The sequence below is a fragment of the Sminthopsis crassicaudata genome, chromosome 1 (genome assembly GCF_048593235.1).
Source record: "Sminthopsis crassicaudata isolate SCR6 chromosome 1, ASM4859323v1, whole genome shotgun sequence".
In the NCBI taxonomy this organism is placed as follows: Eukaryota; Metazoa; Chordata; class Mammalia; order Dasyuromorphia; family Dasyuridae; genus Sminthopsis; species Sminthopsis crassicaudata.
This window is the reverse complement of record NC_133617.1, coordinates 199335820-199358295: the sequence shown is the minus strand read 5'-3', so window position 1 is coordinate 199358295 and position 22476 is coordinate 199335820. Positions and strand designations below refer to the sequence as shown.

Genomic DNA, 22476 nt, shown 5'->3' with positions numbered 1-22476 from the left:
AGCTGCTTTAGAATATAAATTATCCTTATGTGGGCAGATGCAAGATCCCCTTTCCCAAATTAACTAATCAGAGACATCTTCAGATACAAAGAGAAAGCATTTATTTAGTTCCTGCAGGGAGAGGACCAAGGACACCTGGGAGACATCTCAGCTCTCACTATGTGCTCATGAACCTGACCAGGAGGAAAGAGAACACATGGTTAAATAGGAAAAGACCCAAGCTTTTTCATTGGATAGACTAATAGGAGGTAACCATCTTTGACCAATGGTTACCAATGTTGCCTGCTTCCTAAGGGTCACGGTCACTTCCTGTAACTTCTTATAGTTGACCCTTAAAGGTTTTTAACCTTTTAGAGATCTCTAGGCCCAGAGATCATGTGACTTCCTGCAACCTTGGCCCAAGACCTGATCTTCCATCTCTAGGAGTAAGGACCACATGACATAGGCCTAGACTCAGACTTAGGAAATCCCTACCTGGTCCCATTCATCCTGAAATAGATACTGATGCATCCAAATATAATTGCATTTGATCTGCTATCCATTCCATGCATGTTATTCAATAACCTACTCTCAGGATCTCTCAGATTCAAGCACTGTCCATATCCAGTAGAAAAAAATCTGTGCATCAATAAAGGCCTAACCTCCAAAGAGAGGCAGAGATTGAGCCTGATAGATGAAGGCCCCTTTTTACCTCTCCTGTTGACACCCTAGCCAATGCCTAAAATGGGATAATTAGATTGGCTTAGCTATATGGAAAATCACCAGGAGAGTAATTTTTCCTGGTTCTTTCACCCAGCCATAGAGCCTGATCCTCTAGCTTGTGACTATTCAACAAGCATACTTTCCAGACTCAGGCGCTGAGGGACTCTGGAGCCTCAGAGAATGCTATCAGTCTTGCTGTGGTTCAATGAAAATAAGTTCTTGTCTTTTCCAGAATCACATTAGTGGTGGTGAAAGTGATTTCAACTGTTCAATAATAAATGATTCAATAAACATTTGTTAAGTGTCTACCACATGCAAAGCATTAAGCTAGATGTTGCCAATACAAAGGCAAAAATAAGACAATTTCTGCTTTCAAGAAGCTATCCTCTTCCTGAATTCAAATCTGGCTTCAGATTTTTATTAGCTGTGTGACCTTGGACAAGACACTCTTATAACACTCTTGTGAGCTAGAAAAAGCTGGAAAAGGGAATGGCAAATCACTCCAGTATTTTTGCCAAGAAAACATCAAATGGTGTCACAGAATCAGACATGACAGAGTAACAACAAACTCACTGTATTCAGTCCCTTCTTGTTTAGACTTTAATTCTTTCTTTAGGTGACTTCAGGTCTCTTCTTCATCCTTCTGTTTTTATCTTCTCATTTCACAAAAACAACTTTGCTACCTTCTGGTTATTTAGAATTGTAGGAGGGGAGTCCAATGTTGTTGTTGTTGTTTTTTTTTTCTTTCTTTCTTATTCCTTCATGTCCAAAAGGACTGTGAAAAGAGAACAGCAATCATAAGTGGTGTAATAGATGAAATCAGGAATGTAGTAGCATTTGAAATCAGGAAGACCAGGTTCAAATCTAGTCTCAAATATCTACTCAAAAATTTACTAGCTGCCCTAGTTTCCAAATTTGTAAAATTGGAATAATAATAATAATAATATCTATCTTTTAGGGTTGTTGTAAGGATAAGATGAAATAATTTGTAATGTACTTTGAAAATCTTAAAAAGCATATTTTTATTTGACATAAATACATATTTATTTCAAACAAATAAATAAATGTTTATTTTACTTAGATCTTTTTATTTCAAAATTAACTTGTTCCTTGAAAGGAGCAACTGACCTATAGAATGGACACAGAATTTGGAAAGCAGAGATGTGATTCCATGTCTCCAGAGTTGCTAAAGGAACAGGCTAAAAATGGTCTAATAAAAAGAAAAGTGATTAAACACAATCTATAGATTAGAAGGATAGAAAAGCAATTAAGGATACAGTAAAGTTATAAGTAAACAGTTAAGAGAATCTCCTTAGAAAAGAAAAAAGAAAGAAATTAGCAGAGGTGATTTAATCATGAATCCAAAGATAATGAAAAACGACAACAACCATCATTTCTGGCTGCAGAACAGAGACCCTGTTTGCAGTAATAGGGCAGAGAGGCATATAAGCACTTGTCATTTCAGGAAAGTAGAGGCCCTTTCTTGGTAAATTACAGTGCAAAGACCAGAACAGTTATCACACTTTCCCCAGAATCACACTACCTTAGCAATACTAAAAACTTGCAGTCTCTTAGAACTAGCTCTGATAACAGCAGCATAAAAAAGTCTGATATTTGAGACAATACCTCACACCCTGAAGTGAGCAGAGACCAACTTTAAAATATGTTCAAAATCTAGAAATATGCTGGGAAAATGGATAAACAACAAAAAAGAACCTGACCATAAAAAGCTAGTATATAGGCAGGAAGATAATAAAGTGAAAAACATCTATCAGCACAGTCTCAAATGAAAAATACTAAATGGACGCAAGCCCAACAAGAATTCCCAGAACAGTTAAAGAAAAAGATAGGAGTGATGGGAGAATAATTGGGGAGAGAAATAACAGCAAAAATGAAATGAGAAAAGAGAATTGCCAGCTTCATTAAACACACACACACTCACACACACACACATATACACATGAACAGTGAGAGGGAGGAGAGAGAGAGGGAGAAAATAACATCTTAAAAAACCAGAATTAGCCAAACTGTAAAAGAAGCACAAAGATTCACTGAAGAAAAGAATTTCCTAAAAAGAATGGATCCAATGAAAAAGGAGATACAAAAAAACACTGAGGAAAAGAATTCCTTAAAAAAGCAGAATGGTCCACATGGAAAAAGAAGTACACAAACTCACTAATGAAATTTATGTCTCAAAAATTAGAATTGGGGAAAAAAAGATAATTACTCCATGAGACAAAAGAAACAAAAGACAAAACCAAAAGAATGAAAAACAAAAACAAAAACAAAATAGAAGAAAACATGAAAAACAACTAACCTGAAAAATAGATTGAGGAAAAATAATTTAGGAATTATGGGATTACCTAAAAGTCATGATTAAAAAAAAAACTATACATTCTAGAGGGTAAAATATAAATGGAACTGAAGAGTATTGAATGATGAGTAGTAAACTGTGGAGTAAATTGTGGTCTAAACAAAGATGGATCAGTTCCTTTCTCTCTCTCCTTTCTTCCCCAAAGTAACCAATGGCGGATTCGGCAGCAAAGGAATTTGCTACTTAATGCTGTATGGAAACATAGTCTTTATTGATTAGAATGGAAACACCGAAGAGTCGGTGAGCAAAATGGCTGCATGGTACAAGGCCATTTGCAAAGAGAAGATTCCCCTTCTCTCTTTTATGCAGTGATGTAGGGAGGTTCTTGAGAGTGATGTAAATTAAGATAAGTACTCTCTTGTTATCTTTTGGGGACAGACAGAAGTCTCTTCCCAAAAGGAATTTCCTGATGCCATTTGGTCTATCTGAGCAGATTAGAATGGGGGCTGTAAAACCCTGGCCAGCTCAGATAGCCCAAACTAAGTCTCTTATGATTTCTCTTTCATATTAGTCTTTTTATGCTTCTCTTGAGTCTTAAGTTTGAATGCCAAATTTTCTGTTCACCTCTAAGCTTTTCATTAGGAATGTTTAAGTCTTCTATTGACCACATCTTGTATCAAAGGTCCAAGTCCCAAAAGAAGTTGGAGATCAAACAAAGAATACCAAAGGGGCTACCGCCCTCAACAGAACCACCTCTTTTAAAAAAAAATATTAAAGCTTTTTATTTACAAAATATATGCAACACTGATCCTTGCAAAACTTTCTGTTCCAAATTTTTCCCTTCTTTCCCTCACCCCCTCCCCTAGATGGCAAGTAGTCTAATACATATTAAATGTTAAAATACATGTTAAATCTAATATATGTATACATATTTATATAGTTATCTTACTGCACAAGAAAAATTGGATCAAGAGGAAAAAAAAAAACCTGAGAAAGACAACAAAATACAAGCAAAAATCAACAGAAATAGTGAAAATGCTACGTAGTGGTCCACACTCAGTTCCCACAGTCCTCTTTCTGGATTTAGATGGCTTTCTTCATCACTAAACAATTGAAACTGATTTGAATTAACTGATCACCTCCTGAAAGAGATTCCAAAATGAATACTCCCCAGAATGTTATAGCCAAATACTAGAGCTCCCAGGTCACGGAGAAAATATTGCAAACAATAGGAAAAAAAAAATTCAAATACTGAACCACAAACACAAAATTTAGCATCTTCTACATTAAAGAAGTTATGGGCTTGGAATGTGATATTCTGAAAGGTAAAGGAACTAGGAATACTTTATCCAGAAAGTGAGTATGATCCTTTTAGGGGGAAATGTATATTTAATGAAATAGAAGACTTAAACATTCCTAATGAAAAGCTTAGAGGTGAACAGAAAATTTGACATTCAAACTTAAGACTCAAGAGAAGCATAAAAAGACTAATATGAAAGAGAAATCATAAGAGACTTAATATGGTTTAACTGTTTACACTCTTATATAGGAAGATGAAATTTATAATTCTTTAGAATTTTATCATTATTAGGGCAGTTAAAATGCAGTCTTCATAGACAGTGGGCAGGAGTGTGATTTAATTGTTTTGGGATGATCTAATAAAAATGAAGGGGTAAGAAAGAAAAATGAACTGGGAGAAGCTGAAAGAGTGAAGAAGAATGGGGGAAATGATCTAATTAAAAAGGCATGTAGTTAGGTATCTATTACCTTTTACAATGGAAGGGAAAATGGAAGGAGTGGCAGGAAGAACTTGAACCTTATTATCAGTGGCATTGGTTCAAAGAGGTAAGAATATATACACACTCAGGTGGATATAAAAATCTATCTTACCCAACAGGGAAGTAGGAGGGAAAGGATTAAAGAATGTATGGGGAGGACTTAATAAAAGAGAGGACTGGTTAAGAGAAGCAATTTTCAGAAGCAAGACTGACTTTTGAGGAGGGACAGAGTGAAAGGAGAGAGAAAAATAAACAGGAAAAAAAAAAGATTGAAGGAAATATATAGTTAGAAATCATAACTCTGAATGTGAATGGGATTGCCCATAAACAAAAGCAAAGAGTGAAATGGGTTAAAAATCAGAATTGAACAATATTTTGTTTATAAGAGCAAGTATAATAGATTCTGCTCATTTGAAACAAAAAAAACATATACACATACAGTGGGACTGGAGTAAAAAATCTATTATACTTAAGCTATAGTAAAAAAAAAAAAAAAAAAAAAAAAAAAGTCCAAGATAGCAATCATGATCTCAGAGAAAGCAAAAGAAATAATAGTCTTAATTAAAAGAGATAATCAAGGAAATTACATTTTGTTAAAAAGTACCACTGTTTAATCCTATCTTTAACTGTTAAAAGGTTCATTGTTCATTCAATGAAGCACAATCAAAATATTTTATAGTAAGTTTCTCTGATAAAGGCTTGATTTCTTTTTTATTAAAGCTTTCTATTTTCAAAACATATGCATGTATAATTTTTCAATATTGACCCTTGAAAACCAAGTGTTCCAAATTTTCCTCTCACCCCACTCCTCCCTCCCCTAATCTAATATACATTACACATGTTAAAATATATATTAAATGCAATATATGTATACATATTTTTATAATTATCTTGCTGCATGAGAAAAATCAGATGAAATAGGGGAAAAATAAGAAAAAAATAAAATGCAAGCAAATTACAAAAAAGAGTGAAAATGCTGTGTTGTGATCCACACTCAGTACCCACAGTTCTCTCTCTGGGCTCTCTTCATCACAAAATCATTGAAACTAGTCTCAATCTCATTGTTGAAAATTGTCCATCAGAATTGATCATCATATAATTTTATTGTTAACATATATAAGGATCTCCTGGTTCTCCACATTTCACTTAGTATCATTTCATGCAAATTTTCCCTAGCCTTTCTAAAATTCATCCTCCTGATCGTTTCTTATAAAACAATAATATTCTATAACGTTTATATACCATAATTATTCAGCCATTCTCCAGTGATGGGCATTCGCTCAGTTTCCAATTTCTTGCCATGACAAAAAGGTCTGGCACAAGCATTTTTGCACATGTGGTTTCCTTTCCCTACTTTAAGATCTCTTTGGGATATTAATTTCTTAAATATATAGGGAATTAAGTAAAATTTATTTAAAAAAAAAAGCTATTCTCCAATTGATAAATGGTCAAAGGATATGAACAGGCAGCTCTCAGAAGAATAAACCAAAATTATCTATAGTCATTAAAAATAATCTAAATCACTATTTGAGACACACAAATTAAAACAACTCAGAGATTCCACCTTGAAAAATGAAAAAAGGGTATAGGTAATGAGGGAAAATAAGTACACTAATGAATTGTTGAGGGACTTGTGAACTGGTCCAACCCATTTGGAAATATGCCCAAAGAGCTACAAAACTGTGCACATCCTTTGATCCAGAAATACCAGTGCTAAATCTATGTCCCAAAAACATCAAAGAAAAGAGGAAAGGGCATATATGTACAAAAATATTGATAGCAACTTTTTGTGATGGCAAAAAATTGGAAATTTAGAGGATGCCTATTTTTTGGGGAATGCTGAACAAGATGTGGTATATAATTATGGGGAAATGCCAGGATACTATAAGAAATGATCAGCAGTATGATTTCAGTAAAACCTGGGAAGCCTTATGTTAACTCATACAAAGTAAAGTGTTGGTGTCTGAGATTATATATGAACTTGGGTCTTCCAGACTCAAGGCTCAGAACTATATTATGTATGTGACCCATTATAAATCTTTTGGTAGTCTGTCTTTTATCCATGTTGTGGTAGACACCTTTTCAGGACTTACTTTTGCAATAGTAGCAGCAAAAGAGACAGCCTGAGTGGTTGCTGAATTCCTTATACAAACATTTGCAATTATGGGTGTGCCACAAGCAATAAAAACAGATAATGGACCTGCATATACTTCTAAACATTTTGCACACTTTTGTGCACAGTATCAGATTTTACACATCACTGGCATACTTTTTAATCCTCAAGGACAGGCTATTGCCTGTAGAGAGGAGAAACAGAGACATCAAGATGCTCCTCCAATCACAAAAGAAAGGGGGAGCCACAAGTAACCCTAGCAAACTTCTAAATTTAGCCCTTAATACTATTAATTTTTTGATTTTTGACAAAGATGCACTGGCTCCCGCAGACAGGTTTTATAACCCACTGGAAGGGCAGTGTCCAGTGCGAGCAGCTCCATTATCTTTAGATAATCTCCAGGTGATATAGAGAGAGCCAGGAAGTGGTGAATGGAAGGGACAAGATAGGTTAAACTGTTTGGGGGAGAGGATTTGCTTGTGTCTCTACAGATAGAGAAAGAATCAGATGAGTGCTGAAGAGCCATATTCTCCTTGTCCATCGGAGAGAAACGGAAAAAGAAAAGATTCTTAAAATGAAGGACTACATGTGCTACTGAAAAAGCATGACTATTTACCCAATGTTAATTGGCAATTGACTAATGAACATCAAAAATTGTTAATGAAACTATTGCAATTCAAAACCTACATGAATTATTGGATTCTCTGAGACATAAGTGATGGACAATAGATAGGTTTTGGATTTTCTCTTGGCTGCTGAAGGAGGTGTAGGTGTGATTGTTATATACCCTCCTTCTAGGACTCATGGAAATCTTTTATTATACGTGGTTGATTCATATTGTTTGTTACATTACCACTTACTTGTGTAATACTTCCCATGCTGATGGATTTATGTATACCTGTTTTAACTAAAACAAAAGAAAGCAGATGTAGAGAGTCACAGATAGTGGGAAAGCTCTGAGTAAGATATAAAACCCTTCAGCCCAACCAACCTGCTGACAAAGTTTGGTTTGGCTCCTCAATTCCCTTTGATGCTCTCACCCTTCCTGAGAAGTCAAGGAGGGCTTGACTACCTGTGTTCTACCTGAAGTAAGGGATATTTACAGCAACGAGAGGTCACACAACACAATTGCCTCTCAGTCTTCTTGTATCAGTATTCATCATCCTTTCACATAAAGAGATCAATTCTAGAGGTCTGAGTTAGACCTCCAGCAGCCACTGGCAGGTGGCTCCCATATTGCAACAAAACATAAATTGCTTTCCCCTCCCCCAGGGAATGGGAGGGGGGCAGTTTAGAAGTTTTACACTTGCCTATTAGATTGCTCTTAGCGTGAGTATTGGTACTGTCTGGAATTTATAAGAACAAATTCAAGAATGTGAATATGCTACATATATTATAATTATAGTAGGTTTTGTACTTTGGAATATTTTCATTTGTTTTTGCAGTTGTTAAGATATGAATGCAGAAGATGAAGAATTTCTTAAACATTTCCCAGTGCCTGGGAAAACAGTAAATAAAAGCAGTTTTGTAATAAACATAAAATTTGGAATTGAAAAATAAAATACAGTCTTTGAAAACTTACAGATCATTTGCTTCACTGAGCTACTGAATATTACCTTATCAATTACCCAAAGAAGAGGCTTTGGTTTAAACTAGTATCCAGGAATTCTTTACATTTCAAGAATTCTTGAATCAGCATTTTCAAGATGAGATGTAACTTTCATTAGAATATCAAATATTTGGTTTGCCCTTTTGATGCGGTCACAGTAGCAATTCCTAATTTGAAATAAACATGAAAAATTCACAATGGCCATTCTCTTTGCCAAAAGGGACATTTATTTAGGAAAGAGGTCACAGAAACAATGAATAGATAAGATAGAATGGTATATATAATAGATATAATAATATATGTAATATATAACATAGTAGAATGATAAATTCTATTTTTACCAGGAATGGTAAATATGAAATAGATTTGGGAGAGGATATAACAATTAGCAATGGAAAAGATAAGTTCCCCAGTGGGACTCACAATTAACCAGGAGAAAGGAAATACTATGAAGTGGGAATATGCCATTGAATGAGAGACTAAATCCATAGAGAAGTTTAGCATTCTAAAAGAGTTAGCTATAAGGAGAAAAAACACCAAGAGATATGAGGGAAGGATGGGGGAAGGAAAAATACACCATAAGGCATTGATGAGGTCCTGTATAACTAGGTGTGACTGACAAAAAGAAATTGGAATATAGATAAAATTGTTCCCTGGAGCAGGCAGGGGAAAAGTTCTGATAGAGATTAGTTTAGCTACATGGTTCAGTCAGAAATCCAAATTATGTTAAACTCCTGAGGCCCACCCTCTGCTATGTCCTATCAGAAATCTTAATCATGTTCCTGAGGTTAAATTTTCCCTTTAAATCTATTTATGGCCCATGCTATGTTTACTGCCTTCTTTTGGGTCTTTCCCTTTAGCCCTCCCTCATGCCATGTGGTATCTCTCCTAACCCTATTATCTTCTCAACCTCACTTCTCTTTACTGCTAACTAACTCTTTCAGGGTGCTAAGTCCCTTTCAGGATTTAGTCTTCCAGATAAGGACATGCCCCAACTGCATGGGGTGCTCCCTTTCTACTGGGAAATTGTAAGTTCCATTGAGAAACTTGTCTTTTATCAAGTAAAAAGTGGGAGTAGTTCTCCCACTACATTTCATATGTACTATTCCTGGTGTCTATTGTACCTTATATTTTGTCTGTAACCTTTTTTTCCCAAATAAACCTATCTTTTGCCAAAAAGAATGGCCATTGTGAATTCTCCACATGACTGAACCCCAAAATTTTGGTGCTTCTCCTAAAGCATATCACCTGGTGCCACATTATTTGCTGCATTAGCCACATCAGCATGAGGGAAGGGATGGGAAGAAAGATACCAGGAAGCAGAAACCAAAAGGGATTGAGCGAAGATAGTGTGGGCCATAGATAGATTTATAACTTGGCTTTCTGATTGGATACAGTAAGATGAGGTTATACAAGACCCCCACAAGAGTGGGACTATAAGGCTGAGCTGATCCCCATCAGTGCCCTTCCCTGCTTGTCTCGGGGACTATTATAATATTATCAGAACTTCCAGGCTTTCTCTGCCAATCCCATTTAGTGACCCAAGACCTCATCACTTCAATGTGAGGATAAATGTGAAGATGATTAAGGATAGAAAAGGGAAAGGGAAGAAGCATTTATAGTGACCTACTTTGTATCAGGTGTGCAAAGTCACCACTTGTGCAAAGTCAGTCTGAGTGACCCCATATTTAAAACCATCCTTAAATTTTGGGGACATGTCGAGTCTGTAGGAGTGGCCTTTGTCTTATTTCCTGAGTTTATCTTGTTGACAAGGATGAGGCCCAAACCAGGAATTTCTTTTAAATCAGGCACTTTGCAAAATGCTCAACAAATATTATATCATTTAATCCTCACCACAACCTTTTGAGGTAGATTTTATTTTTATCCCTTAATTGAGGAAACTAAGGCAAATAGATTAGGTGGCTTGGTTCAGGTTTAGGTTCAGGTCTTCCTGATTTAGAGGAAGCCCAGTGGCTCAGTGAATAGAGGATTGGGCAAATCACTTAATCTCTGTTTGCCTTAATCTACTGAAGAAGGAAATAGCAAATCACTCTCCAATATGGTCCATAAAGTCTTGAAGATCTGCAGCTGAACTTCTTGAATCAGAATTCAGCACTCTTATCTATTCATGGTAGCACCTAGCTCCATTATGAAGAAAACTTAATGCCAGCATGAATCCTTGAATTTAAGGAAGGAAAAAAGAAAAGAAGGAAGAGAAATCCTATGGCATTGATAGATCACTACTAGAAGAGTATGTGGCAAACAGAAATCCTGTTTAATATATGATAATATATTATAATTATAAATATAAAGAGATTAATAAGGTTTCATTTCTAATAGATATGCATGATGTGCACTGAGAGAATGAAAACTTGTTCTGTCCCTAATTTCATTTGTATGCCAGTCATAGAAGATTGGGGCATCTGGTGAATCTGGAAAAGAGAGTGTCTATATATGCATTTGGAGTTTGTGGTTGTTGTTGGGGCTTGGGGGCTTTTTTGAGGGGAGAGGGGTCACTGTATTTTTTATACTGGTCTTTTGATTCAACCTAATATATCACCTAGCTGATTGATATGAACTATACAGCTGGAGGCCCAGAAACTATGATTTTTAAGAAATTCTGACTCATAAAGTTCTCTAAATTTAGAGTAGTTTTTCCAAACAACAATCCCAACCTGGACTATATGCAAAACTGGAACATTAATTAAATTAGCTCACAAGATTGTTTTTGAATGACATACAAATAAAGCTATTGGTCAGAAAAACAATTAAAGGAAGAAGATAAAATCATTGTTCTCCACCCTTCTGGTTTATGTTCTGTATGTACTCAACTGAACCCTACCTTTACAAAGGGAAGTGGAGATTTTCTGAGCAAGTTGAGGTAGCTGGGAAAGAACAATGAAAAACAGAAACAAATCTATTAGCATCGGGAAAATTCGGTTTTAATATAGACTAAGAAAGGGGAAAGAAGAAAGAGAAGGGAAGGAAATAAGCACTTAAAAGCACATGTTATATTTGATCCTCACAACAACTCTATAGCTGGCGAAACTAAGGCAGATAGAGGTTAATTGATTTGTCCAGGATCATATAGCTGGTAGTACCTGAGGTCTTCCTCATGGCTCAAGGCTCATATCTGAATGTCTCCATCATCTATTGTTCCTGCCCAACATTCTCTTTCATGTTCCTTTTGTTCTGATTCTCCTTTGGTTTACACTACTCATTATGGCTTCTTCCTTTTTCTGGGGAACCCTTTCAAGTCTTTCAGCCCTGAGAATTCTAGATAGAATGCATATAGCTAAACAACAAAAACTAAACTGCTGACATAAGAAATTTAGGCAGGAGAGGAAATTTTGTCACAAAGGAAAAGAATGTTTCTTCTTCTAGATAATGATGGTAAAAACAAATTACACAGGACTAAAACTAGATAAAATGAAAAAACTAAAGAGAGGTGAAACATTCAAAAGACAAGTCTAGATACTTAGATAGATCCGTGGTTTTATCAGTATGAATAGACTCCCATGCCTTCTTCCTTTGGGCAATCATTATCTATTACCTTAGAGACAGGATCCATCTTCTTCACTAGAAGTATTGCCTTTAAAATTTCTCTAGAATGGTATCTATCTATTGACCCTAATTCTAGCTCCTAGTGCCATTTCCATTTCAAATTATCATTGGTTAGATTCTACATACAATTTATAAACATTTTTCAATTGCTCTTTATGTTATCTGTAATTTTGAGTCTTCTGAGATTGTACTGATTTATGATACAGTCATATAACATTACTCTGTGAATATTGGCATTAAAGAAACTAGGTTTTATGGCATCAGACATAGGATTACCAAGCAATTTCCCAAAGGCAATGCAGCTGATATCTTTCCTTCTAAATTGTGGACCCAGCCAATTGACAATCTCTAGAACCTAACTTCTTAAATTGTGGTTCATGACTCCATAAGGGGTTTTGTAATTGAATGTGGGGCTTCAAGAATTTTCAAGCAGTTCAATGGAAAATTACATTATACCTAAAGAGAATGATGGTTCTATGAAGGGGAGAAAAGGATTCCCAGCAACCAGGAGCTATGAGAAATTCCTTTGTATCATTTTTTTTTCCTCTAAACTTTAATTCACTTTCTTCTGCACTCTGTACTTATGGGAAAATGTATCACCCAAGTTTGGAGGGAGGTTTTGTATCAATTATTCTTATTAATCCACCTTAGTAAATACCTATTTCTAAAAGCTGCTTAATTCTGTTTGGCTAATGGATATCATCTAGGAGGAAGAAGTTCACTAGTGGGGATTTGTGATTCTAGAACTCTCAGAATTAGCGTTAAGGAGAGAAATAAGTTAAATATTCTAGGGATTTAGCCCAGTGGTATGATTGGAGATTTGGAATAATCAACACTGAAGCCTTTGCTAACCTGCTGTGTCCTACTTATGATTATTTTATTTCTCTTTCTCAGCTAAACTCTTTGAAAAATTTATTTACAATCAATGCCTCCACATCTTCTCCTCTTACTCCTTTTAAAACACTATTCAAGCTGGCTTCTGACCTCATCATTCAACTGAAATTGCTTTCTCCGAAGTTACAAATGATCTTTTAATTGCCAACTTGAATGATCTCTTCTCAGTTTTTATCCTTCTCACTCTCTATGTCATTTGACTATTGGCCATATTCTCCTGGATAATCTATCTTCTCTGGGTTTTTGTGACTGTTATTCCTTTTCTGCTCTATCTGTAGGATTCCTCTTTCTCATCTCTTTTGCTGTATCTTCATCACTGTCAGATCTACTATTTGTGGAGCCCTGGTCTGGCTCCCCTTCTCTATATATTTTCTCCCTTGATCTCATTATCTTTCATAAATTCCCTTATCATTTCTATGCAGATGCTTCCAAAATAGATTTTTCCATCCCCAATTCTAATCTCAAATCACCAAATGTCCAAAACAGAGCTCATTGTTTTCCCCTTCAGACACTTTCCTCTACTGAACTTTCAGTGCCTTCCTCAAATCTTGTTCCTCACCCCACATATATAACCAGGCAAACAGAGATAAGTGACTTGCCCAGGTTCACACAGCTATCATTTTGGAGTGATAAAGGCCTGAACTAGGAGAGAGATAAAGGCAAACCACTCTAGTATATTTGCCAAGAAAACTCCAAAAGGTGTCACAAAGGAGTCATGACTGAAAACAATTAAACAACAAAAGCTTCAAAATGATTTTCTTAATGCAAAGGTTTGCCCATGCCACTCACCTATTCATTAAATTCCAATGATTCACTATTACCTTTAAGGATAATATATAAAGTCCTTTGGCATTTAAAGCTCTTAATAATCCCATCTCTTCCTATCCCTCGAGTCTTCTTAAATTCTACTCTTCTCTATGAACCTTATGATCATTCTTCCAAGAGAATATTCCATTTCTCTTCTCAAAACTGTACTCCTGATTCTCTTTAATTCTCTACAATACTTCAGAAACCTCTTTCCACTAGAAGTTCACTAAATTCCAGGTCTTCTCACTTTGGAAATACCCTCCTTCCTTCCAGCCTCTGCTCATTAGCTGGTTTGCCTCAGAAATTCCATTTTTAAAAATATTTTATTTTTCCCAAATTCATGTAAAAATAATTTAAACATTTTTTATATATATCTATACATGTATATGTAAATATATCCTTTCTTAATTATTGCCTTCTGAGGGAAGGTAAGAGGAATAAAAAGTAGGGAGAAGAATAAAGTTAAAAAGATATGTAGCAGAGAACAAAGGAATAATTTATAAGGAAGTAAAGAAAAGATGGACATTCATGAATATGATTTCTTCTACTAACATATATACTTTCTTAAATTGGTAATTCATTGTTGTATATTTTGAATCTTCCCTAAAGTTCTATTGGTCACATGACAATGTTCTATTTTGTTTCATATTCCTTTGTCTTTTCACATTTGGAATTCCAAATTCACTCTTGTCTTCCATTTCCCTCTCACTGAGATGGCAAGCAATTTGATGTAGTTTTTATATATATGGTCATTCAAAACATATTTCCATATAAATCATTCTGTTAAAGAAAACAAAACAAAAAAATTAAAAATAAAGTAAAGCTTTTAGCACAGTGACTGGTATATAGTAAATGCTTAAAGTATGCTTATTAAATGATAGCATACTAATTAGAACATTTTAAACAATTTATAGTTATTTAAATTCATAAATATATATCACTTTCTACCTAATGCTTTTCTTCTGGCTTGGTAGAGTATAATATACCTCCTAGATTCTATCCATACTTTGCACTTGATTAGACATACCAGATTCTGTCTATTCTAAAATCTCTTTTGCTTTCATTTTCCCCTTTTTAATGTTTTATTGATTTTGGTTTTTATACTAATCTTCACTTCCTAATCCATCCCTGCTCTATAAAATTCTCTTTTCTAATCAAGAAAAAAAAATAATTAAACAAAACTAGTAGGCACAGTGTCATGACTGACAGTATGCATGACATTCTGTATTCATAATTTACCACCTGTCTATCAAGAAAGAAAGAAGTAGGTTTCATAACTGGTCTTCTAGAACCATGATTTGTCCATTGTAGTTTGCCTCTATCTTAACAGAAGCAAAGGACTGCTCTCTACTACTAATATGCAGATATTGTTTCATCTAAGCAGCAAGTAGATCAATCACTATTCTTAGGCATAGTCAAAACTCTCATCTGCAGCCATATTGGTTCTACATCATTGCAAAATGCAGAATTAAATACTCTGCCTCCTTCATTTAGGTTGTCTCTCTTGGGATAAATGGAATACTTTTAGTCCAATTTAAACACCAAAGAATATTGTAGCTACTTACTTTTAGTTAAGAGATATGTGACAGAAATGATTATTAATAACCAATTATGGGGAGATCCAGGGTTTTTCTTTTTCCTGTCCTATTTCCTTGTTTGAAGCCTATCCTTTGAAAGATATTACTGACCTGCCAAAAATTTACCTTATCCAAATCATCTTGTCTAGGTGAATTTATGTCCATTATGTTCTATTCAGGTTTAGATAGGAATAATTAAATTACCCAAAGCTGGGTAGATTTGGAAGTACACAACATATCCCCAGCCCCTTATTATAGGGATCCATCTCTCACTATAATATTCATTCTCTCCTTACTTGTAAACCAATGATTGCCACTGTTAGGAACACCCACTCTTCCAAGGTCACACAAGCATTGAGTGGATTCTGTGATTGGTTTTTTGGCCCTGGTCAGTGCCAATTGACCCCCTTTTATTAATAATATGCTAACATTATTAATAAAATTATTAATTATCTAGAAATTATGTCTCTCAAACTTTTTAAACATCACACGTCCAAATTATTTCAGTCTTGGTAAAACTGTAATACTAGCCCAAGTGACTCCTAGTACTTCACCCCTCATATAGTAAAGTTCTGAGGTGAGGTAAAGGGAAGATTTGTTTTTTAAATTTTTTTTTCTGATGTTGGGGTTAAGTGACTTGCTCAGGGTCACACAGCTAGGAAGTGTTAAGTGTCTGAGACCAGATTTGAACTCGGGTCCTCTAAAGGAAGGATTTGTAATATTTTCAATTGAACAATTGAGGCTCAAAAAAAAATCTGTTTAAGCAAAATTTCAAAACCTTAGTATTAAGCCTAGCCTTGGTTCTCATTCTCTATAAGAAAGTCAATAAGTTGGGGCACTCTGGGAAATTGGTGGAGTAAGTCAGAAATTTCCAGGCTTTCTATATTTCCTCCTCAGACAGAAAATGAATGTAGAGCAGCAAAAATAAAGGGATAAAACATTTGTTTTCCTAAAATAACTTGAGTCTCTAGGGGTGAGATTTGGCCTGACTAAAGTGTAAATGTATCCAGGCTTACTCAGCTGAGTCAATAAAAAGTATCACTGAGGGCAACAACGTAGCCTTAACAATTTTCAGTTTCACAATTTTCACTTCACAGCCTCAGAAACTTTCACTTCCAGATTTTTACCTCACAAACTTTTATTCAAGGAACAATGTTGTGGCCAGCACAACACAAATAGGCTAGTGGCAGTTGTAAATAAGGAGATGGGGCTATTGATAATTCAACAGAGCAGTTTAGTAAGAGAAATCATGTTGCTTATATATTTTAAAACCATATGTTTATGAAAGGCATTGTTCATGGTTTCTGTTTTCTATGATCTAACTCTCTGAAGCATGTTGTTAGTTTTTAGGAACTCAAAAAAAAAGTTTTTAGGGACTCAATCTTTTGAAAAGTTCACAATATCCCAGTAATTGTGCTAAGACATTATGTTTTCTTATGACTTCAAGCTTAAATATATCCTTGATTAATGTTAGGAGGAGGGGAATATCCCAGTTACCAAAGTTTCTAGCTTCCTAGGAGTTCTCTATAGAACAGACAAGCTAACTGTGGGAAGACCTCATTGTTTCTGGAAGCCAGGCCTATCAGCACTAACCAAAAATGATTCTGGGCTGTGACAAGAAGAATCAAGGATATCTAGGTGAATATGGTATGGGTACTATTTGAAAGCAAGTACATTTTTAGGTTTTAGAAGGATAGGAGCCTCTGAGATTGAGTTCTACCCAGGATTAAAATTTGATTATAATAATAAGCAGCTAAAATATAAAACAAAACAAAATAAAATAAGTAAGCAAAGGAAAAAGAACCTGATCATAGATAATTACTTTGGTGTAATAGATCTGGGTTCATATTTAGAAGAAGGTAAAGTTTAAAAAAAAAAAAAAAAGCCATTTCACCTCAAAGAGTAAGATCAAATGATCACAAGCCCAAAAAATAGTTTTTGGAAAACCTTAAAAGGGAATTAAAAAATCAAATAAAGGAGATTAAGAAAATATGTTAGGGAAAAATAAATACAATCCAAGAAAGTTAACTAATTGGAAAAAGAAATCCTTTTTTTTTTAATTAAAGCTTTTTATTTACAAAACATATGCATAGGTAATTTTTCAACATTGACCCTTGCAAAACTTTCTGTTCCAAATTTTTCCCTCCTTCCCCCCACTCTATCCCCTAAATGGCCAGTAGTCCAATATATGTTAAAATATATGTTAAATCCAATATATGTATAATATTTATACAGTTATCTTGCTGCACAAGAAAAATCGGATGCAGAAAGGAAAAAACCTGAGAGGGAAAACAAAATGCAAGCAAACATCAACAAAAAGCATGAAAATGTTATGTTGTGGTCCATCCTCAATTCCCACAGGCCTCTCTCTGTGTGTATATAGTCTTTCTTCATCACTGAACAATTGGAACTGGTTTGAATCATCTTATTGTAGAAGAGAGCCACGTCCAGCAAAATTGATCATTGTATAGTCTTGTTGCCATGTGTAAGGATCTCCTGGTTCTGCTCATTTCACTTAGCATCAGTTCATGTAAGTCTTTCCAGGCCTGACCTTGCGGATTAAAAGGTATTACAGTAGTGTGTAAAATTTTATATTGTGCACAGAAGTGCACAAAATGTTTAGAACTATATGCAGGTCCATTATCTGTTTTTATTTCTTGTGGCACACCCATAATTGCAAAAGTTTGGATAAGGAATTCAGTGACCACTCGGGCTGCCTCTTTTGGTGTTGGCACTGCAAAAGTGAATCCTGAAAAGGTATTTACTACCACGTGGATGAAAGACAGACGACCAAAAGATTTATAATGGGTCACATTCATTTGCCAGATTTCTTTGGGTCTCAAGCCACGAGGATTCTTCCCTGGAGGGAGTCCAGTGTCCCAGTTTTCCCACATCCTCTCTAACATTTGTCATTATCTTTTTGTGTCATCTTAGTCATTCTGTAGTGGTATCTCAGAATTATCTTAATTTGCATTTCTCTGATCAATAGTGATTAGAAACACCTTTTCATATGACTAGAAATATTTTCATTTTCTACATCTGAAAATTGCCTGTTCATATCCTTTGACCATTTATCAATTGGAGAATGGCTTGAGGAAATTAAAAATTTTAAGGAAGAAAATAACTCCTTGAAAATTAGAATTGGGCAAGAGGAATCAAATAGTATTTCAAGACACCAAAAAATAGCACAACTAGAAAAAGTAGAAGAGAATCTGAAATATTTATTAGAAAAACAACTGATTCAGAAAACAGAAAACAGTCTTTGGATACAATATTATAAGAAATTACTAAGGAAAACTACCCTGAAATCCTAGAATAAAAAGGTAAAATAGAAATAGAAAAAAAAAAACTACCATTCAGCACCTGAAAGAGATTTCATCAGGAAAATTTACAGGAATATCATAGTCAACTTTCAGAACTCCCAGGTTAAGGAGAAAATATTGCAAGCCAGAAAAAAAAAATTTAATACTTTGGAAATACCTATTTCACAATACCTAATAGCTTCTGCAAGTGTTGGATCATTACATTTTATTTTATTTTTGTCTTTTTTTTTTTTTTTTTTTTTTTTTTTTTTTTTGCTGAGGCAATTAGGATTAAGTGACTTGCCCATCACACAGCTAGGCAGTGTTAAGTGTCTGAGGTCATATTTGAACTCTAGTCCTCCTGACTTCAGGGCTGATGCTCTAACCATTTCACCACCTAACTGCCCTGGAACATTACATTTTAAAGAGAAAAAGAGCTGGGATTGCAGCCAAAAATATTTACTCAGCAAAGTTGATTATAATCCTGAACCAAGAAAAAAAAAAAAAAGACAATTGATGAACTGAAAAAATTTCAGTTATCTGTAATAGAAAGACCATAAATAACTCAATAGAAAAATTTGATATAAAAGATCCAAAAGAAAGGAGGGGAAAGGACCCATAAATGCAAAAATATTTGTAGCAGCTGTTTTTATGGTAGTAAAGAATTGAAAAATGAGTAGATGCCCATCATTTGGGGAATAGCTGAACAAGTTGTGATATATGAAGGTAATGGAATATTATTGTTCTATAAAAAAATGAAGAACAAGCTGATTTTAGAAAGACTTGGAAAGATTTACACAAAATGATGGTAAGCAAAACAAGAAGAACCAGGAATACATTGTACACAATAAAAGCAAGAATGTGCAATGATCAACCACAAAGAATGTGGTTCTTCTCAGTAGTTTATTGATTCAAGCAATCCCAATATGCATTGGACAGAAAATGCCATCTGCATCCAGAAAAAAAAAAACCCAAAAACTGAAAAAACTAAGGAGACAATGTAAATCAATACATGCTATGTTCACTTCTTTTATATATATTTTTCTCTCTCTCTCTCTCTCATGGTTTTTCCCTTTTGCTCTGATGTTTCTCCAACATTATACATAAAGCAATGTGTATTAAAAATAAATAATTTTTTAAAAAATAAAAATAAAAGGTCCAGAAGATATGTAGATATATATAAAACACATTATGAGACACTCACTAAAATCAAAATGTTTACTTATTATGCATATGAAAATATCACTATTCTTAAAACTGTCATTATTACTAAGGCTGTTAAAAAAAAAAAAAAAAAAAAAGGTTGGACCTGAGTAGTGTATGATGAAGTATTTCTAAGAAAACAAAATTGGATAAGGAAAGGAAAAGGGAACAAATAGGAAGATGAGGCATGAAAGGAAGAGCTAATACAAAGAAAACAGATGGGAGTGGAGGACTAATATTGGAATCTCACTATCATCTGGGTTGAAGAGAAAGCACTGATATCTGGAAGAATGTAGAAGTCTTCTGGATATATCAAGAGGTGAGAAAACCAAGGACAGGGTAGAGGAAGGACTTTTACAGAGGTGTGTGGCTTAGGTTTGGGGAAGGTAGGAAGAGGTGATGAGGGACTTTTGAAAGTGAGTATGGATTCTATTGTCTTTCAACCCAGGTTACTTTTACTTTCTGAATCCAATTCTTACAGTGCAACAAGAAACACGGTTTTACACACATATATTGTATCTAGGATATATTGTAATACATGTAACATGTATGGGATTGCCTGTCATCTAGGGGAGGAGTAATGGGAAGGAGGGGAAAATTCGGAAAGGAAGTGAGTACAAGGGATAATGCTGTAAAAAAAAAAATTACCCATGCATATGTAATGTCAAAAAATTATAATTATAAAACTAATAAAAAAAATTAAAAAGAAAAAAAAGAAAAAGAAAGTGAGTATGGATTGAGACTAGAGGTGGGAGGATTCTTGGAGGAGTGGATGAAGTGTGGGGTGGGAAGGTGAGTGTGAGGGGAAAAGACTAGTGTAACAGGAAATAGAGTAAACATAAGAGTCTGAGAAAGAAAATAGTCCAAATAAGATGGAGAGAAATTCACAAATAAAATTATAAATTTGAATGTGAATATGTTGGGGTTTGAGTGGTCTCAATTCCTGATGGTCTAGAGGTTAGTGACAATAAAAGAGTTGTTAGGAATCCCCTTGAAATCGGCCGCAGGTTTTAGGAGTGAAAGAATTCACTCATTCTCAAATTATTAGTTGCAAAATGAAAGTTTATTGTCGGATAAAAATCAGTTTGTCAGGATCCTGACTTCTATAGTGGCAGATCTATTGGAAAATGGAGTTTTGCATGAGAGAATGCAGTTCTCAGTGGACAGAAGGGTCCTGACAGCTGAGTGAGCTATCTAGATCCATCTGCAAAAGACCTCCGCTGAAGGAAGCTGTTATATTGGGTCTTATTGGGGGCTGGGACAGCCCGAGCAGGTCAGACCAGCTTGGGGGTGGGGGGTGGGCAGGGGCCGGGGACAGTCCTGATCTCCTATTGGAATTTTGGATGTTTTGGATTTTTTTTGGACCAGGATTTCTAATTCAATCAAGGCTCTGGCGTCCTGGAAAGATAACTTGTCTAGGGAGGAAATGCCCAGGAAGAATCTGAAAGGCATCCCAGATCAAAAGGAAATAGTTTCTTAAAGGGACCACAACCTGCTTCAAGTGGAATGTGGCTCTTTTAAAATGCAATAGTTGCTCTTTTTGTGGTGGCAAAGAATTGGAAATTGAGGGATCCCCCACCAATGCTAAATCCTGAGTCGCTAGAACCACTTTTAGTGCTTGGTCTGACCCCAAATACCCAATATTTCCCTTTTTAATCTACAGAATAAACTTCAAGTGGAATACTTTTAAAGAGCTGAAACCATAGGATTGGGCTAGCACAGACCCTTGCAGGTAAGGCGTCTAATAAGTGAGGTGAAGAAGACCGAGTGCAAATTCCAACTCAACCTTCTTTCTAGCCTTGACTGGGCAACCACTTACACAGTTTGTTTCCGTTTCCTTAGTACAATGAGCCGGAGAAGGACATGGCAAACCGCGCCGATGTCTTCGCCAAGGAAATACCAGAAGAGTCATCACCTAAGAGTCACACACGATTGAATAACAAGAAACTGTGTTTTTACTGTGAAAAGTGTGTTTTTACTAATGAAAAGCCTGCATGACGAATAAGTTCCAGATAGCGAATGCTGCGCAAACCGAGACCGCTGCACCTCCAGCAAATAGCTTGCAGGATACTGAGTGATCGCTTAAGTGTCCCAGAGCGATTGGAGAATAGCACAGCCATACATTTCCCGGAAGAGAAAGGAGGAGGGGGGATTCCGTCCCAGCGGTTCGTAAGGGAATTCCAGCCGCGGGTCCTCTCCAGGCCACCATCCTTCCTCCTCGGGCTGGGAGAAGCATGGGCAAAAGAGCAAACTCAGAGGGATTTGGAACGCCAAATTCCCCCGTTCCCATCCATTTACCCCCGCCCCCACCCCACCCCCCGTGGCCGAGGTAGTTGTCAATCAGTAAGAAGGCGTACTGAGGTTGGCGAAACGGGTGGGAAAAGGGCGGGCAAGAGGGAGGGGACAAAAGAAAGAGAGAAAAAGGACACGTGATACAGAAGCCGCGGCGGCGTGTAGAGGTAAGCCGACGCATCGCTGGGGGATCCGCCTAGGGCTTGCGGACCTGGACAGCGTGTGGGGCTGGGTCCTGCCCCTGGGCGCGGGGGGAGGAGTCTGCCGCGATGCCGGGGAACCCCTCTCCGCAGTCCCCTGGCCCTCCGTCCGGAGGACCCC

At 35.8% G+C, this 22476-nt stretch overlaps 1 protein-coding gene across 2 annotated transcripts in view; it reads left to right on the top strand.

Annotated features, from left to right (window-relative positions):
* Positions 1-22253: 22253 nt before the first annotated feature.
* Positions 22254-22476, top strand: part of CNDP2 (carnosine dipeptidase 2) — a 36683-nt gene continuing 36460 nt past the window's right edge. Inside the window, exon 1 of one of the 2 annotated variants that reach the window (XM_074273882.1) lies at positions 22254-22322. The gene's annotated coding sequence lies outside the window, so the exon portion shown is untranslated. The remainder of the gene's footprint in view (positions 22323-22476) is intronic. The other variant, XM_074273889.1, reaches the window with a different exon arrangement.